The sequence below is a fragment of the Lissotriton helveticus genome, chromosome 3_1, assembly GCF_964261635.1.
Source record: "Lissotriton helveticus chromosome 3_1, aLisHel1.1, whole genome shotgun sequence".
NCBI classification, from domain to species: domain Eukaryota; kingdom Metazoa; phylum Chordata; class Amphibia; order Caudata; family Salamandridae; genus Lissotriton; species Lissotriton helveticus.
The window spans coordinates 1,201,097,111-1,201,124,402 of record NC_136061.1 but is presented as its reverse complement, the minus strand read 5'-3'; the positions used below and the strand labels follow the sequence as shown (position 1 = coordinate 1,201,124,402).

Genomic DNA, 27,292 nt, shown 5'->3' with positions numbered 1-27,292 from the left:
CGACACAGCTCCACCAATGCACCCACCACACAGCTCCACCGATGCACCCACCACACAGCTCCACCGATGCACCCACCACACAGCTCCATCGAGGCACCCACCACACAGCTCCACCGAACGACCCACCACACAGCTCCACCGATGCACCCACCACACAGCTCTACCGATGCAGCCACCACACAGCTCCACTGACACAGCTCCACCGATGCACCCACCACCCAGCTCCACCGATGCACCCACCACACAGCTCCACCGACACAGCTCCACCAATGCACCCACCACACAGCTCCACCGATGCACCCAGCGCACAGCTCCACCGACACAGCTCCACCGATGCACCCACCACACAGCTCCACCGATGCACCCACCACACAGCTCCACCGACACAGCTCCACCGATGCACCCACCACACAGCTCCACCGAGGCACCCACCACACAGCTCCACCGAACGACCCACCCCACAGATCCACCGATGCACCCACCACACAGCTCTACCGATGCAGCCACCACACAGCTCCACCGACACAGCTCCACAGATGCACCCACCACCCAGCTCCACCGATGCACCCAGCACACAGCTCCACCGACACAGCTCCACCGATGCACCCACCACACAGCTCCACCGATGCACCCAGCACACAGCTCCACCGACACAGCTCCACTGATGCACCCACCACACAGCTCCACCGATGCACCCACCACACAGCTGCACCCACCACACAGCTCCACCGAGGCACCCACCACACAGCTCCACCGAGGCACCCACCACACAGCTCCACCGAACGACCCACCACACAGCTCCACCGATGCACCCACCACACAGCTCTACCGATGCAGCCACCACACAGCTTCACCGACACAGCTCCACCGATGCACCCACCACCCAGCTCCACCGATGCACCACCACACAGCTCCACCGACACAGCTCCACTGATGCACCCACCACACAGCTCCACCGATGCACCCACCACACAGCTCCACCGAGGCACCCACCATACAGCTCCACCGAGGCACCCACCATACAGCTCCACCAAGGCACCCACCACACAGCTCCACCGATGCAGCCACCACACAGCTCCTCCGACACAGCTCTACCGATGCACCCACCACACAGCTCCACCGATGCACCCACCATACAGCTCCACCGAGGCACCCACCATACAGCTCCACCGAGGCACCCACCACACAGCTCCACCGATGCACCCACCACACAGCTCCACCCAGGTACCCACCAAACAGCTCCACCGATGCACCCACCACACAGCTCCACCGATGCACCCACCAGACAGCTCCACCGAGGCACCCACCACACAGTTCCACCAAGGCACCCACCACACAGCTCCACCGAGGCACCCACCACACAGCTCCACAGATGCACCCACCACACAGCTCCACAGATGCACCCACTACACAGCTCCACAGATGCACCCACCACCCAGCTCCACCGATGCACCCACCACACATCTCTACCGATGCAGCCACCACACAGCTCCACCGACACAGCTCCACCGATGCACCCACCACCCAGCTCCACCGATGCACACAGCTCCACCGACACAGCTCCACGAGGCACCCACCACACAGCTCCACCGATGCACCCACCACACAGCTCCACCGAGGCACCCACCACACAGCTCCACCGAACGACCCACCACACAGCTCCACCGATGCACCCACCACACAGCTCTACCGATGCAGCCACCACACAGCTCCACCGACACAGCTCCACCGATGCACCCACCACCCAGCTCCACCGATGCACCCACCACACAGCTCCACCGACACAGCTCCACCGATGCACCCACCACCCAGCTCCACCGATGCACCCACCACACAGCTCCCCCGACACAGCTCCACCGATGCACCCACCACACAGCTCCACCGATGCACCCACCACACAGCACCACCGAGGCACCCACCCTACAGCTCCACAGAGGCACCCACCATACAGCTCCACCGATGCACCCACCATACAGCTCCACCGATGCACCCACCACACAGCTCCACTGATGCACCCACCACACAGCTCCACCGAGGTACCTACCATACAGCTCCACCGATGCACCCACCACACAGCTCCACCGATGCAGCCACCACACAGCTCCACCGACACAGCTTCACCGATGCACCCAGCACAGAGCTCCACCGATGCACCCACCACACAGCTCCACCGATGCACCCACCACACAGCTCCACCGAGGCACCCACCATACAGCTCCACCGAGGCACCCACCATACAGCTCCACCGAGGCACCCACCATACAGCTACACCGATGCACTCACCACACAGCTCCACCGAGGTACCCACCATACAGCTCCACCGAGGCACCCACCATACAGCTACACCGATGCACCCACCACACAGCTCCACCGATGCACCCACCACACAGCTCCACCGCGGTACCCACCATATAGCTCCACCGATGCACCCAACACACAGCTCCACCGATGCACCCACCACACAGCTCCACCGATGCACCCACCACACAGCTCCACAGATGCACCCACCACACAGCTCCACAGATGCACCCACCACCACCGATGCACCCACCACCCAGCTCCACCGAACGACCCACCACCCAGCTCCACCGATGCACCCACCACACAGCTCCACCGACACAGCTCCACCAATGCACCCACCACCCAGCTCCACCGATGCACCCACCACACAGCTCCACCGATGTACCCACCACAGCGCTCCACCGATGCACCCACCACACAGCTCCACCGATGCACCCACACACAGCTCCACCGATGCACCCACCACCCAGCTTCACCGATGCACCCACCACCCAGCTCCACCGATGCATCCACCACCCAGCTCCACTGATGTACCCACCACCCAGCTCCACCGATGCACCCACCACACAGCTCTACTGACACAGCTCCACCGATGCACCCACCACCCAGCTCTACTGATGCAACCACCACACAGCTCCACCGACACAGCTTCACCGATGGACCCACCACAGAGTTCCACGGATGCCCCCACCACACAGCTCCACCGATGCACCCACCACACAGCTCCACCGAGGCACCTACCACACAGCTCCACCGAACGACCCACCACACAGCTCCACCGAGGCACCCACCACACAGCTCTACTGATGCAACCACCACACAGCTCCACCGACACAGCTCCACCGATGCACCCACCACACAGCTCCGCCGAACGACCCACCACACAGCTCCACCGAGGCACCCACCACACAGCTCTACTGATGCAACCACCACACAGCTCCACCGACACAGCTCCACCGATGCACCCACCACACAGCTCCACCAATGCACCCACCAGACAGCTCCACCGAACGACCCACCACACAGCTCCACCGATGCACCCACCACACAGCTCTACTGATGCAACCACCACACAGCTCCACCGACACAGCTCCACCGATGCACCCACCACAGAGCTCCACCGATGCATCCACCACACAGCTCCACTGATGCACCCACCACCCAGCTCCACCGATGCACCCACCACACAGCTCCACCGACACAGCTCCACCGATGCACCCACCACCCAGCTCCACTGATGCAACCACCACACAGCTCCACCGACCCAGCTCCACCGATGCACCCACCACAGAGCTCCACCGATGCACCCACCGCACAGCTCCACCGAGGCACCCACCACACAGCTCCACCGAGGCACCCACCACACAGCTCCACCGAGGCACCTACCACACAGCTCCACCGATGCACCCACCACACAGCTCCACCGACACAGCTCCACCGATGCACCCACCACACAGCTCCACCGATGCACCCACCACACAGCTCCACCGAGGCACCCACCACACAGCTTCACCGATGCACCCAGCACAGAGCTCCACCGAGGCACCCACCACACAGCTCCACCGAGGCACCTACCACACAGCTCCACCGATGCACCAACCACACAGCTCCACCGACACAGCTCCAGCGATGCACCCACCACACAGCTCCACCGATGCACCCACCACACAGCTCCACCGAGGCACCCACCACACAGCTTCACCGATGCACCTACCACAGAGCTCCACCGAGGCACCCACCACACAGCTCCACCAATGCACCCACCACACAACTCCACCTATGCACCCACCACACAGCTCCACCTACACAGCTCCACCGAGGCACCCACCACACAGCTCCACCGAGGCACCCACCACACAGCTCCACCAATGCACCCACCACACAGCTCCACCGAACGACCCACCACACAGCTCCACCGATGCACCCACCACACAGCTCTACTGACGCAACCACCACACAGCTCCACCGACACAGCTCCACCGATGCACCCTCCACAGAGCTCCACCGATGCATCCACCACACAGCTCCACTGATGCACCCCCCACCCAGCTCCACCGATGCACCCACTACACAGCTCCACCGACACAGCTCCACCGATGCACCCACCACCCAGCTCCACTGATGCAACCACCACACAGCTCCACCGACCCAACTCCACCAATGCACCCACCACAGAGCTCCACCGATGCACCCACCACACAGCTCCACCGAGGCACCCACCACACAGCTCCACCGAGGCACCCACCACACAGCTCCACCGAGGCACCTACCACACAGCTCCACCGATGCACCCACCACACAGCTCCACCGACACAGCTCCACCGATGCACCCACCACACAGCTACACCGATGCACCCACCACACAGCTCCACCGAGGCACCCACCACACAGCTTCACCGATGCACCCACCACAGAGCTCCACCGAGGCACCCACCACACAGCTCCACCAATGCACCCACCACACAGCTCCACCGATGCACCCATCACACAGCTCCACCTACACAGCTCCACCGAGGCACCCATCACACAGCTCCACCGAGGCACCCACCACACAGCTCCACCGAGGCACCCACCACACAGCTCCACCGAACGACCCACCACACAGCTCCACCGATGCACCCACCACCCAGCTCCACCGACACAGCTCCACCGATGCACCCACCACACAGCTCCACCGATGCACCCACCACACAGCTCCACCGAGGCACCCACCATACAGCTCCACCAAGGCACCCACCACACAGCTCCACCGATGCACCCACCACACAGCTACACCGAGGCACCCACCACCCAGCTCCACCGAAGCACCCACCACCCAGCTCCACCGAGACACCCACCACCCAGTTCCACCGATGCACCCACCACCCAGCTCCACCGACACAGCTCCACCGATGCACCCACCACACAGCTCCACCGATGCACCCACCACACAGCTCCACCGAGGCACCCACCACACAGCTCCACCGATGCACCCACCACACAGCTCCACCGATGCACCCACCACACAGCTCCACCGATGCAGCCACCACACAGCTCCACCGACACAGCTCCACCGATGCACCCACCACCCAGCTCCACCGATGCACCAACCACCCAGCTCCACCGACACAGCTCCACCGATGCACCCACCACACAGCTCCACCGATGCACCCACCACACAGCTCCACCGATGCACCTACCATACAGCTCCACGAGGCACCCACCACACAGCTCCACCGAGGCACCCACCACACAGCTCCACCGAGGCACCCACCACATAGCTCCACAGATGCACCCACCACATAGCTCCACAGATGCACCCACCACACAGCTCCACCGAAGCACCCACCACACAGCTCCACCGATGCACCCACCACACAGATCCACAGATGCACCCACCACCCAGCTCCACCGATGCACCCACCACACAGCTCCGCCGAGGCACCCACCACACAGCTCCACGGATGCACCCACCACACAGCTCCACCGATGCTCCAACTAAGCTCCACCATTGCACCCACCACACAGCTCCACCAATGCACCCACTAAGCTCCACCGATGCACACACCACTCAGCGCAACCACAGCATCACTCAGCGCAACCACAGCATCACTCAGCACCACCACAGCATCACTCAGCGTAACAGCATCACTCAGCGCAACCACAGCATCACTCAGCGCAACCACAGCATCACTGGTTTAAATATGTTCTTTCAATGTTTCAAGCTGTTTTTAAGCTTTCATGCTTTATTACAAATCACAAAAAAATGTTAATATTTCACTTCTGTTCTTGGATTTTCGTCACTATAAAAAACACTGAACATAATCTTCACAAAAGTTATTTACAAAAGTTTAAGCTATTGCCATTACAAATTAAATAAATTATTTAAGTATTAATTATTTTAAAAAATTAAAAGCCGTTGTTATTTGTAATATCAATACATCTAAGTCACGTAAATACAAAACATGTTGCATTACAAATGCTATAGGTATTTGCAAAAGTTATAACTATTGGCATTGTAAATGACAAAGCTATTAATTTAGCTATTTTAAAAAATAACACATACATGAAAAAAAATTCAATTTTAAGACCAAGAGATCAAACTTTCCTAATGCGAGCCCTATTGCATTTCCAATGCTTGTTTTAAATGTTGCTATTTTCACCATTTACAAAACTCACAAACATTGAAAAACCAAGGACAGTTTGAATGTCATGAACTGCACAGGCAGCAGGTGAATTGTTGTCGCTCAGTGGCACGCTCCATTCCTTGCTCCAGAGCCCCACATTTGGGTTGAGATTAGGGAATCTGGTGACGATAGTCTTAGTCAGATGTCAGTACCTGAGCACTGGTGGGTATTGAACCCCAGAAATGTAAACAACATATCTTGAACCTGTTAGAATTGGGGGTCTCTGGTTGGCACAGGTAGGTACTTGTGACAAGCAGGGGCCCTCTCCTCAAGTCAGGGCAAGGGAATTACTCTCAAAATAACCCCTGCTCACTTTCTAGGCGGCGTGGCGCGAACAGTCAAGGCTTATTTCAGAGGCGATGTAAGTTAAGCAGTTGTGACCACATACAGTAACCCAGTGACAACACTACAAAAGGACACCACACAGGTTTTATATAAAAAATAAGTTATACTTTATATAGAGTTACCACAAGACCAATAAACGGCAAAAAGAATCCACAGTACTATCAAATTTCAAGAGTTCAGGTTTAAAAAGCTTAGTTCAAGGTTCTGTGCGAGTCGGTAGCCTTGTCCGGCTACAGCGTTGCTGAAAAGAACACATAGTCCTACAAATGCTTTGGACCACGGCAGTCCGGACCCACTCAAATATCGACAGACTCAGTCACAGTACCTTTTCCTTGAGGCGGCCGCACGGATGTGCGAGCCAGTTCCGGGGCTCGTCGCGGTGTAAAAAAAGAAAGCATTGCAGGTCATGGTGTCCTTCTAGTCTCTGTGCAGGCTACAGCTCGTTGATGGAGTCGGTGAGCTCAGAGCGTTGTTCGAGGCCGTCGTTGCTCGTTGCGGTGCTTCCAGCTTTACGGTGCAGCGACAGAGCCGGAGTTCGAGAGCTGGCGTCGATCAGTCCGGACAGCGGTGCGATTTGGGCGGTGCGTCGCAAAGTGTGCGAAGCAGTGCCCAACCTCGGTGCGGTCACAGGACTCGAAGTCAGCAGCAGTGACCGCGCCGGTCAGACCAGTTCGATTCAGTGTAGCGAGACGTTGCACGTTGCGGTGTCCTTCCAGTCACGGTGCAGGCTACGGCTCGTTGATGGCGTCGAGACGGAGTCGGTGAGCGCAGAGCTTGCGTTGTTCGAGGCGGACGTGGCTCAATGCGGTGCCTACAGGACACCAAGCGGGTCGTGAGAGTCGGTCACAGCTCCCTGCCTCTGTAGCCACTGGAACAGCAGCAATTCACAAAGACTGGTGAAGTCCACTGGTCCTGGGACTTCGGTCAGGGGGCAAGCTCTCTTCCAAGACCTTGGAGATCTTTGCACAAGTTGAAAATTAAAGATAAAGTCCACAAAGTCCTTTCTCCTCTCTTTGGCAGTCAGGCAACCACTGCAGGCCAATCCCCCATGCAGCACTTCAGCTTGGGAATAGTTTCTCCTCAGTTTCTTCAGGTTTCTTCTCCTCAGCAGAGGTTTTGTCTTGTAAGTCCAGAAGTGATCTAATTTCATGGGATCAGGGTCCCAATACTTGGGGGTCGTGGCTTGGAGGCCGATAGTAGAAGCCGCATAGGCGACGGGCTCCGCCATTAAACCCGCTTTAATCCTGGTAAACCGAGGCATTGCACCCCCTGATGCCACCAATGTGCTGGAGAACGAAGCTCGCCTATCTGGCTGCGTTTTGAGAGCAGGACGGCGCGGATCTCTGAAGTTCTCTGCTGATCCTCTGGCTGGCGGCGGAGACGGGAGGCAGCCGCAAAATGGCGGCTGAGCGATAAAGATAGCCCCGTGGACAGATTTTGTGGTGACTGCCATTTACCGGAGGAAGACTGCCGGCGAGGCGGGACTGGCACTAGCAGCGGCTGGGGGCTCCCAGCTTGAATGAGGAGGCAGTGGTGGGGTGCGAGGCAGGCCCCCGGCCCGGGCTGACTGCGGTCTTCTGAAAATTGCCTGTGGCGCAGCCGGGAGGCTGACGGCGCCGTGGAGGCCAGGATCACCGCGATATCCAAGGGTGTGGTCCTCAGCTGACTGAGGCGGCGGACACAGGCGGATCGGGGGCGTGAAGGAGGCCCGACTTCGCACTGGTGAGTGGGGCATTGGGGGAACCGGGCCCACGGACTGCGTAGGTGGGCGTGGGGTCCTGGGCCGCCAAGCTCTGCGAACCGGCGAGCGGGAGGGTACAGGTGCTTGCGGAGGTCCATTGCTACCTGGGGAGAGTTCCGGCAGAAGACGCGGCTGAGGGTGAGGAGCCAGTTCCTGGAATGCAATGGGACAAAGAGAGCCACATAAAGGACCCCGAACCCAGGAGCAAGGGGAGCACTAGCGAGCCCAGAGTTGTGGCGACACTGCTTGCGTAGCTCCCCTAACAGAGAAGCATTTCCCGGAGCTGGTGGTCAGAACAATTGGTGGGACCCGAGAACAACTGTGAACTGCTATGGTTGGCGCCTTGGAATTGGTGTGAGGTGGTGAGGGCTTGATTAGACGGTGTCGGGGCTGCGAGTTGATCCCATTTGGGCCCTAGGAGCCTGATACCTTGTGGCTTGCGCTGACGTTGGGAGCCCTGGGTTGGGCCTTTGCAGCTGGCGCAACCTGTGAGACTGGCAGAGCTCAACTGTGCATTCAACGGAGGTGCAACATTAACAACCCCGAGATTGGTTAGTTCCCGGGACCATCACGGATCTATAGGGGGTTCTCATACTCTTATGCTGGGACCTGGCACCACGGCTATAGGAGAACAATTGCATGACTGAATCTCCCCAATAGAATGTGGTAGCAACGCACTGTTCTCACACTAAATCATATAACTTTCACCAGACCACAGGGAGTTTGGAATATCGCCACTAACTGTCGTTCACATGGGGAGATTGAAGGGTAAGAAGGAGGGTGCTCAGCCGCTGTCGGATAGCGAACCCCCTAGCCAGACAGAACAAAACGCGCCGGAAATGCCTCAAGACCTTAACCTGCAGCAGCAGTTTGACAAAATCCTGACAGCAATTGCAGACTCTCGCACTGCTCTTCAGCAAGACATAGCACAGGTGGCCACGGGACTGGGACTCCTACGGGCACACCACTCTAGAATTGGTGGACAGGGTGAAAATAGTAGAGGGGGCGCTTCAAGTAGTAGAACCGGCTCAGAATGCGCTGAAGGCCACAGTAACGAATGCCCTGGATCATATTGCTGCATTTGGGAAGCGTGCCGAGGATGCTGAAAGTAGGAATCGGCGGAACAACATACGCATAGTATGTCTGGCCGAGAAAGCGGAGGGGTCGGACATGGTGCAGTACCTTGTGAACTGGCTGAAATCGGTAGTGGCGCCGGAAGGACTGTCTTCCTTCTATACTCTAGAACGAGCGCACAGAGTGCCGGCCAGACCTCCACAGCAGGGGCAACCCCCGAGACCAGTAGTAGCCCACCTGTTGCACTTCCGGGACAGGGATCTGTTGCTTCGCGCACGGACGGCCCCTATCACGTTGGGAACAGCAGGGTAAACCTGTTCCCGGACTATACCTTTGAAACCCAGCGACGTCGATCATCCTCCCTATCAATTAAAAGAGAACTGAGGGAAGAGGGGCTTCAGTACTCCTTGCTGTTCCCAACCAGATTGCGAATAATCGTGGATGGCAAGACTTGCTTCCATGAAACCCCAGATGAAGCATGCGCATGGTTGGAATCCTACAGAGCTGGGAAAGATGGCCAAGAACGGAGGATTCATGACACCTCGGAAGGGCTACCACTGCGCAAATCACAAAGGCTCTGACGGAGAGGGCGAGGTTTGAGGAGGCCCTCTGTGTCACAGACCGAGGCAGAGCGGCAGGGGGCGCTGGAGGCGGTATCCACTCTATCAGGAGGACAGGGGATGCATTCTCCGGGAGGTACTGATTCGGAAAAGGACAAGGAACCCTCCGATACTGAGAACTCAGAAGCGGATAGCATACGGATGCCGCCGATCACACCAGCGACGGCAGATGGGATATTGGATGAATGACAAATTGCAGCTGGGGTGGTGTACACGATGTAGCTGGGGCTGCTGAGAGGCATTGGGAACACGGATGATGAGGAGCGTATGATAATATTGAATGCAGAGCGGGGAGGTGGGATACCTTAGATCCGGCAGATTTGGGACATGCTTGCACTATTTGTTGCTGCTCAATGAGTCTTCAGGTGGTGATTGGGGGGTGGGAATGTATGAAGTGTTCAATTGTTTGGGGTTTTCAGGGTGGGATGTGAGCAGAGTATAGGCGGCGAACCGTCGGCACTGAGCTCCCCTCGTTGCCCATAAGGCATGCCCTCAGAGATTGCTGGTGGGCTTAGATGTGTGCTATTTGTTGCAGTAGTTTGGATGTGGACTAGCTGTTTGGTTCTAGGTCCTGTTCTTGGGGGGTGTGGGGGTGTTGGGTTGTTGGGAGGGGAGTTGGGTCCAGACGGTCACCGGTGTGGTTTCTGTAACACGAATTGGGAGGAGGACAGTACATATTAGCGATGGGGGCTATAGCTGATCTACGTTGTATAGCCTGGAATGTAAGGGGGCTCCACACAATGACACGATGCCACAAGGTCTCCATGCATACTTAGTCAGAAGAGGGATTCACATAGCGCTGCTGCAAGAGACTCACCTCACTAAGACAGAGGGTATAGCTTTGCAAAGGAGATAGAGAGGTCAGGTATTTAGGACCACATATTCAGCGTTTGCACGGGGTGCATTGATATGGATCAGGGCTGGGGTTCCTTTCCAGGTGACGAGGCAAACGATAGACCCAGAAGGCAGGTTTGTGGCAATAGAAGGTAGGCTCCGGGGTAGGAATATAGCTCTCTGTAGCATTTATGCACCAAACATTGACCAACCGCGTTTCTTGGAACATTTGTCTGGCACATTAGCACATTACTTTACAGGCTCTGTGGTGCTGGGGGGGATTTTAATTCTATAGCAGATGTAACTCTAGATAGATCACATCACCCCCTGGTGGACTCTCCCGTACACAGATCAAATAAATGCAGGCTGGACTGGCAGGACAGATGGGCCTTAGTAGACGTGTGGCGCACGCACCACCCACTTGACCGGGACAATTCATACTTCTCGGCGAAGCATGATCTGCATGTCCGGCTAGATGCTATATTATGTTCACCTTCAGTGGTGCCCTCTGTAGTGCGTACTGATTATCTCACCAGGACACTGTCCGATCACAATCCACTGTTGTTTACTATGCATTGGATGACGGCGGTGTCGGCCATCCCCACCTGGCGCCTACGACCTGAGACACTAGAAGACCCGATTTTTCAGAGAGAAGTGAGCGAAGGGATAACACACTACTTTACCGAGAATGCTGGCACAGCCTCCACAAGGGCACTGTAATGGGACACCTTAAAGGTAGTAATACGGGGGTTCTGTATAGGTAAAAATGTAGGGGTGCGAAAAGTACTACTACAAGATGTGGATCGGGCCGAGAGTAGACTGAGGAAGGCGGAACTAGCACGGCCGGGGCACCCCGAAGCGCACGAGGAAGTAATGGCAGCGAAAGAAGAAGTGGCAGTGGAGATGGAGGGATTGCGTTGCTTTGACCATAGAACTTATATTACGAAATCACACGCGGAAGGAGACAAGGCGGGAACACTGCTGGCTTGGCTGGCCAATCCGACAAAAAGGGGCTCACCTATATGGGCACTAGAGGACGGTGAGGGGGAGGTAGTTTTCACCCAGAGTGAGATTTTACACCGATTCTTGCAGTATTATGAGACACTATATGAAAGTTAGTTGGTGGCAGGGGTCTCGAGATCGACTCCTTTCTGGACGAGATAACACTACCAGTACTGGAGGAGGAGCAAGCGAAATGCTTAGGCCAGGACATAAAGTTGGAGGAAATTAGTAGTGCTATCAAGCATATGGCCCGAAATAAAACACGGGGGTTGACGGTTTACCGATTGAGTTCTACTGGAAATATGTGGACTTACTGGCCCGAGGCTATTGGAGGTCTACAAGGAGGCGAAAGAATTAGGTCGACTCCCTAACTCCATGCGGGAAGCGCTTGTGATCCCGCTTTTGAAAACTGGTCGAGCGGGGACAGACACGGCCTCCTATCGCCCGGTATCAATGCCGACTACCGACTACAAAATTTTTAGCAGGATTTTGGCGACTCGCCTATTGCAGCATACGACCACGTTGATCCATGAGGATCAAGCTGGCTTTATCCCGACTAGGAATACATCCTCTAATGTTTGGAGATTAATACGGATATTGGAAGAGGATCAGCCGGTAGCACGACAACCTGTGGTGCTATCAGTGGACATCGAGAAAGCCTTTAACAGCTTAGAGTGGTTGTACCTGCATAAGACGTTAGGACGGTTTGGAGTGGGAACTGACTTTGTGGCTTGCACAAAAGTGCTTTACACATCCGCAGTGGCTAGAGTGCGGGTTGGGTCATTGATATCATCTCAATACCCAGTGGCCCGAGGGACGAGACAGGGGTGTTCGCTCTCCCCTTTACTGTTTGCCCTAGCCATAGAACTGCTGGCAGCGAGGGCCAGATCGGGAGAGAAATATGACGGCCTGCGGAATTTGGAGATATATCAGGCCTGCGGGTGAATTGGTCAAAAACATGTCTGTTTCCGGCGACACCTGGAGAGCCTCCACCCATTATGCCTAGAGAAGTGCGATGGGAACCTACTTGCCTGGCATACTTGGGGGTGCATATTTATCATAGTGGAACTGATATGCTAGAGGGGAATGTTGGGAGATGCGTGAAGGCACTGAAGGGTAGTATGGCTTTTTGGGCTGCGCTCCCGCTGTCTCTGACAGGCCGCATAGCCCTATTAAAGATGGTAGTACTACCTAGGCTGCTATATTTTTTTAGAACGCTGCCTATATGGTTGCTGTGCTCAATATTTAAATTGTTGAAATCACTGATAGTGGAATTCCTGTGGGGATCAGGCAGACGAAGAGTAGCGCAGGCAACGCTGATTAGACCAAAGGCAGAGGGTGGGCTAGCGGTCCCTGATTTTGAACTGTATTACTTGGCGGCCCAACTACAGGTATTAACGCAAACAGTAGCCAAGGAATTTAGGGGCCCGAGCATCTAAGAGGTAGGGGGATCCCACGCCATGTCCTCTCCTTTATAGTCATGCAACAGAAGCTAGACCTCAGGGGTCTCTCTCTGGAGAAAAAAACACTGAGACTGTGCTGGAATCGCTCCCAGCGCAGGGCGGGGGTTCTGCATCCCTATGCGCCTGAAATCCCGTTAGGGATGGCTACTGCGCTACCCCACGGAGGCGATTGGACGCCATTACAGGTTTGGGAACAAGAAGGGATTCAAGTAATTGGAGATCTCTATGAGGACAGGGAAATGCTGCCCTATCAGGCGTTACAAGAGAGGTATGGTCTGCCTAGAGGAGGGTTTCTAATACACGCCGCGCTGGTAGGTGCGCTACAGGCACATTGGAGGGAAGGGCTTGTAGAACCCAAGACGACAATGGTGTGTCAATACACAATGATAGCAGCTGGGACTTTTAAAGCGGTCACCTGCCTTTACTCCAGAATGTTGAATGAAGGGCTAGCACCCTTGGACACCCTGAAGGTGAAGTGGGAAGCAGGTATAGAGAAACCCATACCGGAAACAGCCTGGGCACAAATATTGCGAAGGGCTTGGAAAAGCACGAGAAATGCAAGATTCCAGCTGGTGCATTTCTATATACTCCATAGAGCGTATCTGACCCCAGGGAAAATTAGGAAATATTTTAAAATAGAAGAAGCAGCGTGCCCCCGGTGTGCGAGTGAAGGGGTAGAGCTGGAACATGCTGTGGTCATGCCCTAAATTAGGAGAATATTGGGAAGAAGTGGGAGACACGCTGAACACAATTACGGAGCGACAGCTGACTTTCGACTAAGCTACATGCATACTGCACTGGTTTCCTCACACATCTAAAACCAAGGTAACAAGCAAATTTGTAGACATGGGGCTATTACTAGCAAAAAGGGAAATAACGAGACATTGGAAGGCAAAAGACGGTCCTAAGGGTGGGAGATGGAAGGCTGAGTTTTTAAAATGGGCAGGAAGTGAGAGTGTGATTAGATATCAGCAGGTGAGACGGCTTAACAATGAAAAGGCACTAGATTCAGCAAACGCATGGGAAACATTGGTGCAAGCGTAACTGGAGCACCGAATAGAGGAAGAGTAAACGGAGGGCATTGAGCTGGATGGGGTCCCCTGGCAACTACAGGTACACAGAGAGATGTTATCAGTCGTGGCTGCTTCGCGACACGAGATGGACTGTAATGGGTGCAGTTACACACACTGGTGAGGAGGGAGGGGGAGGGGGGTTTACTGAAGGTTGGAGGCATTCTAATTGGCAATTGGGTTTGGCAGATTAAGGGTTATAGTATGACTATGTATAAATCCTCATTATGATACGTTACGGCATTAATACTGAATGGATTACAGGATGCAAGGAGGGAGAAGGCTATTTAAGGGTTGATTCATGCTGATGACCTGTGATAATGTTTAAGTGTATGATGAACATATAAAGCCAATAAAATACGTTTTCAAAAAAAATCAGTCCCAATACTTATACCCCAAAATCCTTTGTTCTCTGAGAGGGGAAAGGGGCCTGTGCCCAGTCCAAACCAGTTCCTGAGCACTCTGTGTACCAGATTGCTCCTTTCCTTTCATCATGCAGGGCAGGAACATCAGAAGCCCCACAGTAGGTAGAGCCAGCATTGTGGAAGGCAAGTACAGTCCAGGAGCACTTTGTTGACAGTCTTCCTTCTCTTCTTTCAGTGTGCAGGGCAGAGACATCAGACACACCACAGGGGGTGGAGCCAGCATTGTAGAGGGAAGGCCCAGCCCTATTCAGGTGCTTTGGTATGAGTCTCCCACGTGACCCTTGTGGACCCGGGTACTGACCCAGCGGTCCGCATCCTCAGCAAGCTTCCTAGGGTTAGTCAGCTTGCTATCAATCAGATGCTGGTGCAGCTCTGGAAAACAATTATCAGACAAGTTCTCCCATGCAATCAAATCCAAGAGACCTTGTAAATCATTCACTTTGCTGCCCTTTACCAGGTGGAACTCCTCCCTCCCATCTAGATGCAGATCTCCCTATTCACCACCGGGCAGCCCCAGCCTGTCTTCCGGAATTCCCCAGTCCTGTCACACACAAACCCAGACAAGGAATACACAACCTAGCAGAGGCGGGCTCAAATGGTTAGGCAAGCAAATACCTACTTTCTAAAAAGTGGTATTTGCAAACACAGAATATTAAAATAAACTTTACTAAAAGATGTATTTAATTATTCTGAGTCCAGGCATACTAAACTCGAATTTCTACCATGTTCTCTGAGTCTCCTAGGATTATAAACATGTAACAATCCAGCAGCCCATTCTAGCCTATAGAGAACAGGTAGCCTTGCAATAGTGAAAAACGAAAATGCCTGTAATTCACTATTTGGATATGCCACACACATCAGGGCTTGTCCTACCTTATACTTACAATGCACCCTACCATTGGGCCTACCATAGGGGTGACTAATATGAAGAAAAGGGAAGGTTTAGGGACTAGCAAGTGGGTGCACTTGCCCAGTCAGCATGGAAGTACCAGACTGCATGCAGGTTCTGCAATGGCAGACCTTAGACACATTTTACAAGGCTATTTCTGTGGGTGGCACAACTAGTGCTGCAAGCCCACTAGCAGCATTTGGATCACATGCCCTGGGCACACTCAGTGCACTGTACTAGGGTCTGACAGTAAACCAAACATCCAATCAGGGAACCACTAATCAATACATCAATTTACAGTAGGGAGCACTTGCACTGTGGCACTGGACAGCAGTGGCACAGTGCCCAAAGCATCTATTACCAGAAAAACACATAAGGCAACAGCGAAAAATGGAAGGGAGACTCACGCCAATGGTGCCAGGTCCAACAGAACCCCCCCCCCCACACACACACAGAAACTGCTCACTTCTGATGAGTACCAGACTGAGGAAACATGCATGTGTTGAGAAACATGCAGCACTGGCTGTGTTTGAACTTTTAAGCTTTCCCCAGTTTAATTTGGGGAGAAATGGGACACTAACTTCCCAGTCAGTAGCCGAACCTGTCTCATTTGAATATTATTATTTTCTGTCACAGCAGGGCACCAGTCATATATCACACACAAGGAAGCTACTTACCCTACGTGAGATTTTTGTAGTTTTCTGTGAAACTTCTACAGTGTTTTGTGGAACTTCTGATGGTCTAGAAAAAGTCCTGTCGAAGCAAGAAAAACATCAAACCGTCGAACCTTATTTGAGCTTTTCATAGATGATCAACCCTATCTGTACATGCCTGTATTCACTGTAGTCCACACAGGAATTTCACTGGTTATAGGTGGATTGATCATTTATTCTAGCCATTTAATGGCATGGTATAACAACATTGCCAAAAGATACCATTAATTCCCACTTATTCAGCCATTTGTAGAGACACAGACTGAATTGCAATGCTGGTGTTAAATTAAGTCCACAGCTCTAAGGAGCTGCAACATACAGCCACAAGGTGGCACCTGAGGGACTAAATGTAATACTAATAAAGCACAGTGTTGCCCTAAGGTGTCCTGCCACTGTGACTGTTGGAAGCCGGAGTCCCAGTTCCGCACCACTGTCACCAAATGCGAGACCCGGGACTCCTCACTCAACGTTAGGCCAAGTAAGGACACCATTTGAGATAGCCCTGCTCAACCCCTTAGTAGCTTGGCACGAGCAGCGAGGCCTATCTCCAAGGCACACGTGTACAGTATGTACAACCACACTAATGGTGTCCATTTATGGTGTCACTGGTGACACCATAAATGGACTACGGCACTGGGAGCAGCCCCGAGACCCACCAACCACACACGCAACCTGGGAGTCATCCTCGACTCAACACTCTCCATGACCAAGCAAGTCAACGCAGTCTCCTCCTCCTGCTTCAACACCCTCCACATACTCCGCAAGATCTACAGGTGGATCCCGACAGATACAAGAAGAACAGTCACGCAGGTCCTCGTCAGTAGCAGACTCGACTATGGAAACACCCTCTATGCAGGAGCCCCGGCCCAGCTCATCAAACAACTGCAACGCATACAAAACGCCTCTGCATGCCTGATCCTCGATGTACCACGCCACAGCCACATCACCCCCTGCCTGAGAAACCTGCACTGGGTCCCCGTCAACAAGAGGATTTCCTTCAAGCTCCTCATCCACGCACACAAGGCACTCCACAAGACCCAGCCTACCTCAACAGACGACTCTTCTTCTACATCCCCAACCGCCAGGTCCGTTCTGCGACCTCGCCCTCACCACCGTCCCTCGCATCCGAAGAACAACCTCCGGCGGCAGATCCTTCTCCGACCTCGCCGCCAAGACCTGGAACTCCCTACCTCTGAGACTACGACAGACCCAGGACCTGCTGACTTTCAGGAGACTACTCAAGACCTGTCTGTTCGACCAGTAGCGCCCCCCCTCGTTTCCCCCAGCGCCTTGAGACCCTCACGGGTAAGTAGTACGCTCTACAAATTCTTGATTGATTGATAAAACGAGTATAAGCTTTATATAAAAAGATATACAATCAGATCACACAATACAAAAGCCACCATATAATAACGGGTAATATTAGTTCCGGCTGGCTGGTAGGTTCAAATCCGAACCACCGCTTTCCAAATGCTATGCTGGTCGTAATGCTAGAATCACACACGTTGCAATGGACAAACAATAGTGCACTGCGTAACGATACAATCCTGTGCTTGGAAAAGGAGAAATAATACAATGCGTAACTAAACACCCTAGTACCTTGCAATGGGAGAAATAATGCAATGGGTACCGCTACAATCATGTACTGCGCAATGAAGGAATAATGCAATTTGTCACACCCCAATCCCGTACTTTGCAATGAAGAAATAATGCAATGCGCACCGCTACAATCATGTATTTTGTAATTAAGGAATAATGCAATGCGTAGCTACAATCATATACTTTGCAATGAGGAAAAAATGCAATACGGGCCACTAAAATCCTGTACTTTGCAATGGAGAAATACTACAATGCGTAGCGCTACAATCGTGTACTTTGTTATGCAGAAATAATGTCAGGCATCATAAGACAGTCTGGCAGTTCGTTAGCAGCAATATTGGCAATGTGAATTACGACAATCAGCCTCTTCGATAACAGTTTCCCCCCAAACATATCAACAATGACATAAAGTACAGCTTCTCACTCTGGCCCCAGTATTGCCACTCCTTTGGTCAGTACGGGCTCCAATACGAGCCGAAGCGGAGGCTCATGTAACAACAAGAAAGGAGGGAGAGGCCAAGAGAGAGTGTCCCTACGAGCCCACATCCTGCCCAGGTAGTCATCATCAAAAATATCTTTATTCCACCTGGGGGAGCGACCCTACTCACCTCTCCTCCTTCAGCGCATTGGGCCTTCCGTGCAGAACTTTCTCAATTGGCCTCAGCGGCTCGGCCTGGCAGCTCAGCTCCTCCGGGGCTGCCGGTCCGGGCCGCGACTGTCAGGAAGGTCTCAGGTGGCCGCAGGGCACACGTACCCCACACCTCTGAGATTACGTTACTCAGGGTGCACGTTCACCACAGCACCCTCCGCGTCTCCTCTGGCACAAAGCCACACACACAACGCTGATGGAACTTCACGTCGACTCTGAGTGCACGTTCACCAGGCACTCCTTCCTGCGGTCTCAATTGGCACCAAGACACGCACACCGCGCTGCAGAGACTCACTTTCTTCAGGTGCACACGATGATCAGCCGATCACCTCCACAGTCCCAGGTTGCACCAAAGCATGCACACTGCTTCACTGAGACTTACTCCAACTCCGGTGCCCCGATATCAAGGTGCTCTACACCAACGCCTCCGGCCGTATCACGACACGCTCACCGTGTTCGAGCTTCACTACTCCTCCGGTGCACTCGATGACCAGGAGCTCTTCACCAGCACCTCCGGTGCACCCGACACGTACCCTGTGCATCCGAGACTTACTCCACTTCAGATGCACACGTTGACCAGGCGCTCCTCACCAACAGCTCCTGTGCACCATGACACGCACCCTGCACGTCCCAGACTCCCTTCACCTCCGATGCACGCGCTGACCAGGCGCTCTTCAACAGGACCTGCGCTGCACCATGACACGCACCCTGCGTGTCTGAGTCTCACTTCACCTCCGATGCACACGCTGACCAGGCGCTCTTCACCAACGCCTGTGGTGCACCACGACACGCACCCAGCACGTCCGAGACTCACTTCACCTTCGATGCACACGTTGAAGAGGCGCTCTTCACCAATGCCTCCTTTGCACCACGACACGCACCCACCGTCTGTGTGTCCAAGATCACAGGGCACACCTTCTGAGGATCTCAAGCTGCCACCAACACGCGCCCACTGCGTTGCTTGAAACTTCTCCGGAAACTTTTATGTTCCTGTTTCCAAACAGGGAGCCTGCTCACTTTGGGCCCTTGGGGTAACAAGACACAGCACAAAGCACAGTCTCTCCAAGCAGGGGGACCCAGCACACAAAGCACAGTCCCAACAGCCTCTTCCTTGGTTAAAACAGCAAACTGCAGACCAGCCCCAGATCACAAAGCAAGGGTCGGTCCTTCCCAGCAGTCTCTTCAGTTGTTCCTTCCTTAGCAGAGGTTCTTCTTGACCACAAAATGGGCCCAAGCCTTTTTATTCTCAATCCATTTCTATTCCAACGCTCAGGGGTCTCAGCTCTCATAGTTATACCCCTAAATGTCTTTGAAGTTCGTTGTGCTCAGGGGTTCCTGACCCCTGCCTCAATCAGTTCTGGGTACCTCCCTCCCAGTGTCACCTTTCTCCCTTTGATACTGGGGGTCTGGATTCTTAATCACTCAGCAGGAGACGGGTCAATTGTTTGATAGCAGCAACCCAGGCCTCTTCACCTCCTGGGCTTCTCCTCCCCTACTCTTCAGATGCCGGTCAGCCTGGTGCCATCTCAACATCTCCCTGGGTCAAGACCTCTCCAGCTCCTCTCACCTCTCAGATCCAGACAGTCAATCCACATTCAGCAGAGACACACAGAAATGCTTAAAGCACAAAACTCAGCCACTTTCTAAAAGAGTGGCTTCTGAACACACGGTGACAAAACCACTTTGATTGAAAGATGTGTTATGACACTGTGAGTTCATACATACTAAACTTCACCTCTCCATTTTAAACCAATGGGAAACTAGGCTAACAAACAAAATACCCAACCTCCCCCATTCTGTCCTATGGGCAGGATGGCCTTTCACCAGTGAAAATCGAAATGGAGTGTTTTTCACTGTCAGGACATAGCACACACCTCAGTATATGTCCTTCCTTTTACTTACACTGCACCCTGCCCAGGGGTTACCCTGGGACCTACCACAGGGGTGCCCACTATGTACGCAAAAGGGAAAGTAAGGTCTAACAAGTGGTTGCATTTGTCAGGACAACATGCTAATTTAGCAAACTGCTCGCAGGCCATACACTGAAGGCCTGAGTTCCCTTCTCCGCGCACCTTTGCATTACTAGCCCTGGCACACACAGTGCACATCACTAGGGACTTTACTAGTAAGGCGAACATACCAATCATGGCCAACCAATTACCATTACACATTACACAGGGAACACTTGTACTTTGACACTGATCAGCAGTGGCAAAGTACCCAAAGCATCTAAATTGGCAACTTTATGCCAAGAAAACGGTCTAGGGGGAAAGCAAAAAGTTTAGGGAACTTTAGCCAAAAAGGCCAAGTCCTACAGTGACTACAAAACAATGGCTTGAAAATGGCCTCTTTGGTAGGTCTGAGGGCCAAACCAACAACCTGTATTTTGCCTGGGGTTCCAAAAACACTTGCACCAGAGCTGCTTGACACTTTGAGACTATTACACTAGTTTGTGATAGTTATGACTAACTACTGCTTACTGTACAGTCGCAATCAAGACTCACTTTCAAAGCAACCAAACGATTTTATTTATACAATGCACTCAATGTAGCAATACCATATGATACTGGGCCACCAAGGGCACAGTCTTCCAGTCCTGGGTTGCATTTTCTACTTTAGAGTATTCTGGGAGTTGTAGTCTTGGATCACATGAATACAACTGAAGTACAGAAGTAACTGAAAATGTTACATTATTAATAGGGCTCGCGGTTTTATGGTATTTATTTTTGGGTCATTTCCATCTATATTTATCCAAATTTATTTTTTGCTAATTTTATCTGTATTTATCCATATTTATTTTGGATTTTGTGGAAAAATAAAGCTGAAATTAGTATATTTCCACATTTATTTAACCGATAAATATGCACTCATGCTTAAATGTCTGCCAGGTTTCAATGCTGTGAAAACCCGCAGAACATAAATCAGTGCACTTATATGAAGATATGCAAATTTCAGTATCAAGTGCTGCCACCTTGGCTGCTGCAGGGCCCTGTTCCAAGTCCCATCATTGGCTCTAAAACCTGGGAATGCCCTGGTAATGTAACTGCTGCTCATTGAAAGCCCTGTTAATTATGTGGAATCACTGCCACATCACACCCTTTTCCTCAGTTTGGGATGGGCTGGTAAACTCTGGGCATTCCTCTCCTTTTAACCAGTTACCCCTACACCCTTCGAGGGTTTGCGTACCCGCTTGGATCGCAGGGTATTGGTAGACATGCTGGGCAGAAATTGCTTGCACCTAGGGAGAAGAGAAAATCAAGAGGGATCTTTGTGTCTTCCTCGAGGAGAGGTCATCCACAAACTGTGGATTTGTGTTGACTATAATTTAAAAAAGACCATAAAAGTTACAAATCTTTTTGTTTACAAAGTTTATGGAAGACCCTGAAAGTTTGTGAAGGTTGCAAAGTATTTCTCTTTGATATATTAAACTATGGCTGGCGGATTACACTAACTCCCTATTGGGAGTTGCATCCCACTGAGGATCCCAGGGTGTGTGTAAGCATGCAATTTGGGGATAGCTAGCATAGTTAACTATGGCCCGCAAGTTTCACTAATACCCTACCGGGGATTTCTTTGCGGGTGTACATGCTTCCGGCGACCCCTGTTTCGGGACAGTTCTGTGAGAAGAATTGCCCTTTATTTTATTCAGGTACATTGTTCTCGCGTCGTGGGCCTGGAGCTCTAGCTCAATCTGCCACTACTTACGACAAAAATGTGATTTCCAACTGTTAGACCTGGCATCCTTGGCGTGGCTTCCCCCTACCTTTTTGCCTCTACCTCCTGTATTTTTATTTTTTATTTTTAACTGGTTTTTTATTTTTTATTTTCATTTCAATGTCAGTATTTTACATAAGCAAATAAACTACAGACATCTCCATTCGTTATGATTCAATACAATGTACGGTCACAATGCGCATGACAAGGTTGCTTAATACATTTCAATCTCTAGTTACTTTTAGTAAAAACATCCCTCCCTCCTATCACCTTTTCCACCCCCCACATTAAATGGTTATACACTCAGCAGAGGGTCTCTCTTTAGGTCAAGGACTGCTTTCAGGGGTCGAGGATACACGTGGTGGTTCACAAATATTCCCCCAGAATCATTCCATTTCCCCCATATTCTCATCCATTTTTTGGGGCATCCCTGGTGGGTGTAAACTGTTTTTTCGGCTACCATAGCTGTATCCATATCATTCTCCCATTGCAACTGCGTGGGTACCACCCCCGATCCCCATTTCCTTGCTACATTTCACTTTGCAGTCACCATCCCTAGTGTTGCCCATGCCTGCAGTCCCAGGTTCAGGTCCATCGGTTGCCATATATTCAATAGGCAGCACTTAGGGTCTCTCTGGATATCTACCTCACTCACCTCCGAGATCTCATTTAAGACCTGCTCCCAGTAAGTTTGTATCTTTGAACAGTCCCATAGGATATGGAAGTATGTTCCAATTTGTCCGCATCCCCTAAGGCAGAGTGGGTTGGGTGTGTGTCCGAGTTTGTGTATCATGGTGCGAGGGTAGTATATACGATGTAGTACTTTGAGTTCCACTAGTTTTAAGTGAGACGGGATCGCTGCCTCCTTGCTGACGCCAGCGCGTCCATCCAGTCTGAGTCTTCTATGTCTCCCAGTTCCACCTCCCATTTGCTTCGCAAGACTACCATAGGGTCCGGGAGATTATTTACTAGTTTACAGTATGTCTGTGATATGGCTTTTTTATCCATGTGGTCTGTGAGGAGTCAATCTTCAAGGGGCAATGAGTCTGCTAATTTGGGGCCTAGGGGGATAGCGCTTTGAAGTGCATGTCTGATTTGGATATAGCGATAGAGCTCAGTGTCTGCTAGGCCATACTTGTCTTGGAGAGCAGTGAACTGAATGATTTCCCCTCTCACCCATAGATCACCAATTTTTGTGATACCTATAAGGTCCCATTGTCGGAATCCCTTGGTGTTCGCCAGGGTGCCCAGGCGGCGTGTCTCCCACAGTGGAGTGACCAGTGTAAGTACTCCCTCCCATCCGAGAGCCCTCTGTGCAGTGTGCCAAATTTTGATTGTGTGGTGGGCCGTGGGGCCGGTCAGCATGTGTCGTCTTTTGTTTGTGTAAAGGGCCTTCATCAAATGATTCACCGGGAGCACGCTCCTGTCTAAACGGTATGCTGGGTCGTCGTGCAGGGCGTGGAGCCATTGATTGATGATCGTTAGTTGTGCAGCCCAGTAATACAAGTTCACGCTTGGCAAGGCTATTCCCCCGTCATGCCAACTGCGTATCAATTTAGATTGTGCTATGCGTGCAGGCTTCCCATCCCATAATAAGGAGGAAAGTTCTGCATCGATGGCCTTAAAATAGGAAGGAGGGACGGGGAAAGGGGTATTTTGGAGTGCATAGAGGAACCTAGGGAGTGCAAGCATTTTAAAAAGTGCTGCCCTACCCAAACCTCCTGTATTTTTGATGCTGCGCTGGATTTCGTTTTTGCTGCTTTAGATGCTTTAGGCACTTTACCACTGCTGATCAGTGGCAAAGTACAAGTGCTCCCTGTATAAATTGTTATTGTGATTGGTTATCCATGATTGGCATATTTGTATTGCAAAGAAGTCCCTACTAAAGTGAACTGAGTGTGCCAGGGCTGGTGATTCAAATGCTACTAGTGGGCCTGCAGCACTGATTGTGCCACCCACATGAGTACCCCTAAAATGGTGTCTCAGGCCTGCCACCGCAGTGCCTGTGTGCAGTCTCTGAACTGCCATGTCCTCCTGGTCAGTGTCCCCATTGACCAGGCCTAACCCTTTCCTTTCTGTGCACATTGGTTACCCCTATGGAAGGCCCAAGGTACTCCCTTGGGCAGGGTGCAGTGTATGTGAAAGGTAGAGCATGTACTAGTGCAGGTGACATGCCATGGTAGTGAATGACAGCCATTTTAGTTTTTCACTATTGTAAGGCTATCTTGCCCATAGTCTATCAGGAGGAATGCTGGCTACAGTGGTTACCTGCATATCTTCCCATAGGAGCAATATAGGACATAAAAGTCTGGTATCCCTGAACTTAGAATTTAATAACACATCTTTTAGGAAAGGTGGTTTTTAAATCCTGTGTTTGAGAACAGCACTTTTAGAAAGTGGCTGTTCTCTTGTCTGACCTTTCTGTGTGCCTTGGCCTGTTTGTGAACTGACTGTCTGGTTTGTGAGTGACAGGGGCTGGGTGGCTCCCAGAGGCTGAGTAGGCATCCCTGAGCTGAATAGCTCCATCTGCATCTTGAGTGGTGGTAGGGGATAGCACCTGGGCCTGAATAGGGCTGTGCCTGCCTTCCACAATGCTGGCTCCACCTCCTGCTGGGCAGCTGACGACCCTGCCCCTCTCTCTGAAAGGAAAGGAGAGGCCAGGAAAACAAAGTGCTCAAGGACACCCAAAACTGGTTCAGACCGGACTTAGAGCCCTCCTGCACAAAGGGAACAAACACTTTTTGGGGTATAAATACAGGACCCCTGACTACAAAAAAATAGATCATCCTGGAATCAAGAAGGAACCTCTGCCAAGGAGAAAGCTAGAAGACTGAAGAAGAAAGACTGTCCTGCTGTTGCTTTGCTAGACGGACCTGCAATTGCTTTGCTGCCAAGGAGAGGGGAAGGACTTTGTTGTTGCTTTGTCCCCTTGCTTGAAGAGATCTCCAAGGGCCTGTTGTGAGCTGGCCTCCTGTTAAGAAGTCCCAGGAACAAAGGACTTCACCCCCAGCTTTCCCTGAACCCTGCTGAGAGAGTTCTGCCCTTCCTAAGTGCTGTATCCGACTGACTGGCAACTGGAAGTTGTGGCCTGCTGTTTGGAAAGCTGGAGAACAAGAAACCAAGACTATCTTCACATTTTCATGCATCGATCGCTTGCCAAGCGCATCCCCATCAGTGTGAGGGAATTCCCGCCACTGCGAAGATCGAGATTGTCGCAGCGCCTGTTGCCGCTGCAAGAACCAACGCATCCTTCGCTTGCAGAACGCATCGCTCCGGTGCGGGAAAAGTACCATCACTGCGAGTATCGTTACAGAGCCTGTCATCGCTGGGTGAGATTGCCGCACCGCTTGCTTGCGGACCGCATCACGTCGCTGCGAGTATCGTCGCAGAGTCATCGCATCAAGGGGCAGCGAGAGGAGAAGATCGATGCTGCGCCACGGATCGCCACCACACCTGAGATCGTCTCCGTCCCGAAGATCGTCGCATTGTGCCTTTGCGAGACGCTCCCTACGGAACCTACACACCGGAATCCATACAAGGTATCGCCTCCCTCCCCATAAAGACCGGATTATTCGCAACACGCCCGCTGCGTCCAGCGGGGCTATCGCATCACCTCCCCAGGGTCTCAGGAGTGACGCATCGCTTGTTTTCCACCGCATCAGCTTCTGTTTTGGAACTTTTGTCGCATCTAAAGGTACTGTTGGCTAAAACGTGACCCAACTGTGGATTATTTTAACGTAACATTATGAACTCTTTTGAAACCATATTCTTGAACTCTGTATGTTGGATTTTTGTCGCTTTGGTCTTGTTTAGTTTAGATTAAATACTTCTATTTTTGTAAACTGTTGTAGATTCAATTTGTGGTGTTTTCACTGTGTTACAGTGAGTGTTGGTACAAATACTTTACACATTGCCTTTGATAAGCCGGACTGCTCGTGCCAAGCTACCAAGGGGGTGAGCAGGGGTTATCTAATGAGTGTATCCTCCTTACCCTGACTAGAAGCAAGGGTCCCTATCTGGACAGTCGTCCCTACCTGTGCCAACTAGAGACCCCCAGTTCTAACACCAACTATTTCCATACATTTTTTGTACCGACCTCTTACTATATTCCTCTTTGATACCCTGCTTCAACCTGTTTCAAGTGCTACAGTTCCTATTCCACATGCCTTGTTATAATTATAGCACATTAGCTAATTTATGAATATGGTGCAGTCTGAAACCCAGTTGGGTAGAGTCTGTTCAGTGTAAGACAAGATATACATGATTAAAGACAATCTACATCCTGTGCAGACTGTTGGAACGCATCTAGTTCATGTTTATTTGTGGCACAGAGTTGTCACAAGGGGTGTGCAGCCAAAGCTTGTCGCGAGCCTCAAACATTTTGTGGTTCCGCTCCCCTATTGCAATATCTTTTTAATAATAAAACAGCTGGCCTGACTTGTTCCTTAATGCAGCTAACACAGCAACATTGCTAAGGGGTGCCACATATAATGTTTTCACTTTCCCTAGAGTACCCGTCTTCCGGATTCTGAGCTACTTCTTATTTCAGAAACCCGAGAGAAATCTCACAAAAGATTTGGCCCCTGGCTTCCCTAAACGCTTCTGACATGCCTATGTTACTCTCTTGCTTGAACGTCGCACACAATTCAGTGTCAGAGGAGTTTGTTGTGAAATGAAGCAGCCATCA

At 52.1% G+C, this 27,292-nt stretch overlaps 1 long non-coding RNA gene across 1 annotated transcript in view; it reads right to left on the bottom strand.

The window, feature by feature from the left end:
• The window catches only part of LOC144823371 (uncharacterized), a 62,057-nt gene that overhangs the window by 25,367 nt on the left and 9,398 nt on the right, over window positions 1–27,292 (bottom strand). The window contains exon 3 of the long non-coding RNA XR_013608775.1: window positions 16,608–16,683. This is a non-coding gene — a long non-coding RNA (uncharacterized LOC144823371). The remainder of the gene's footprint in view (window positions 1–16,607; window positions 16,684–27,292) is intronic.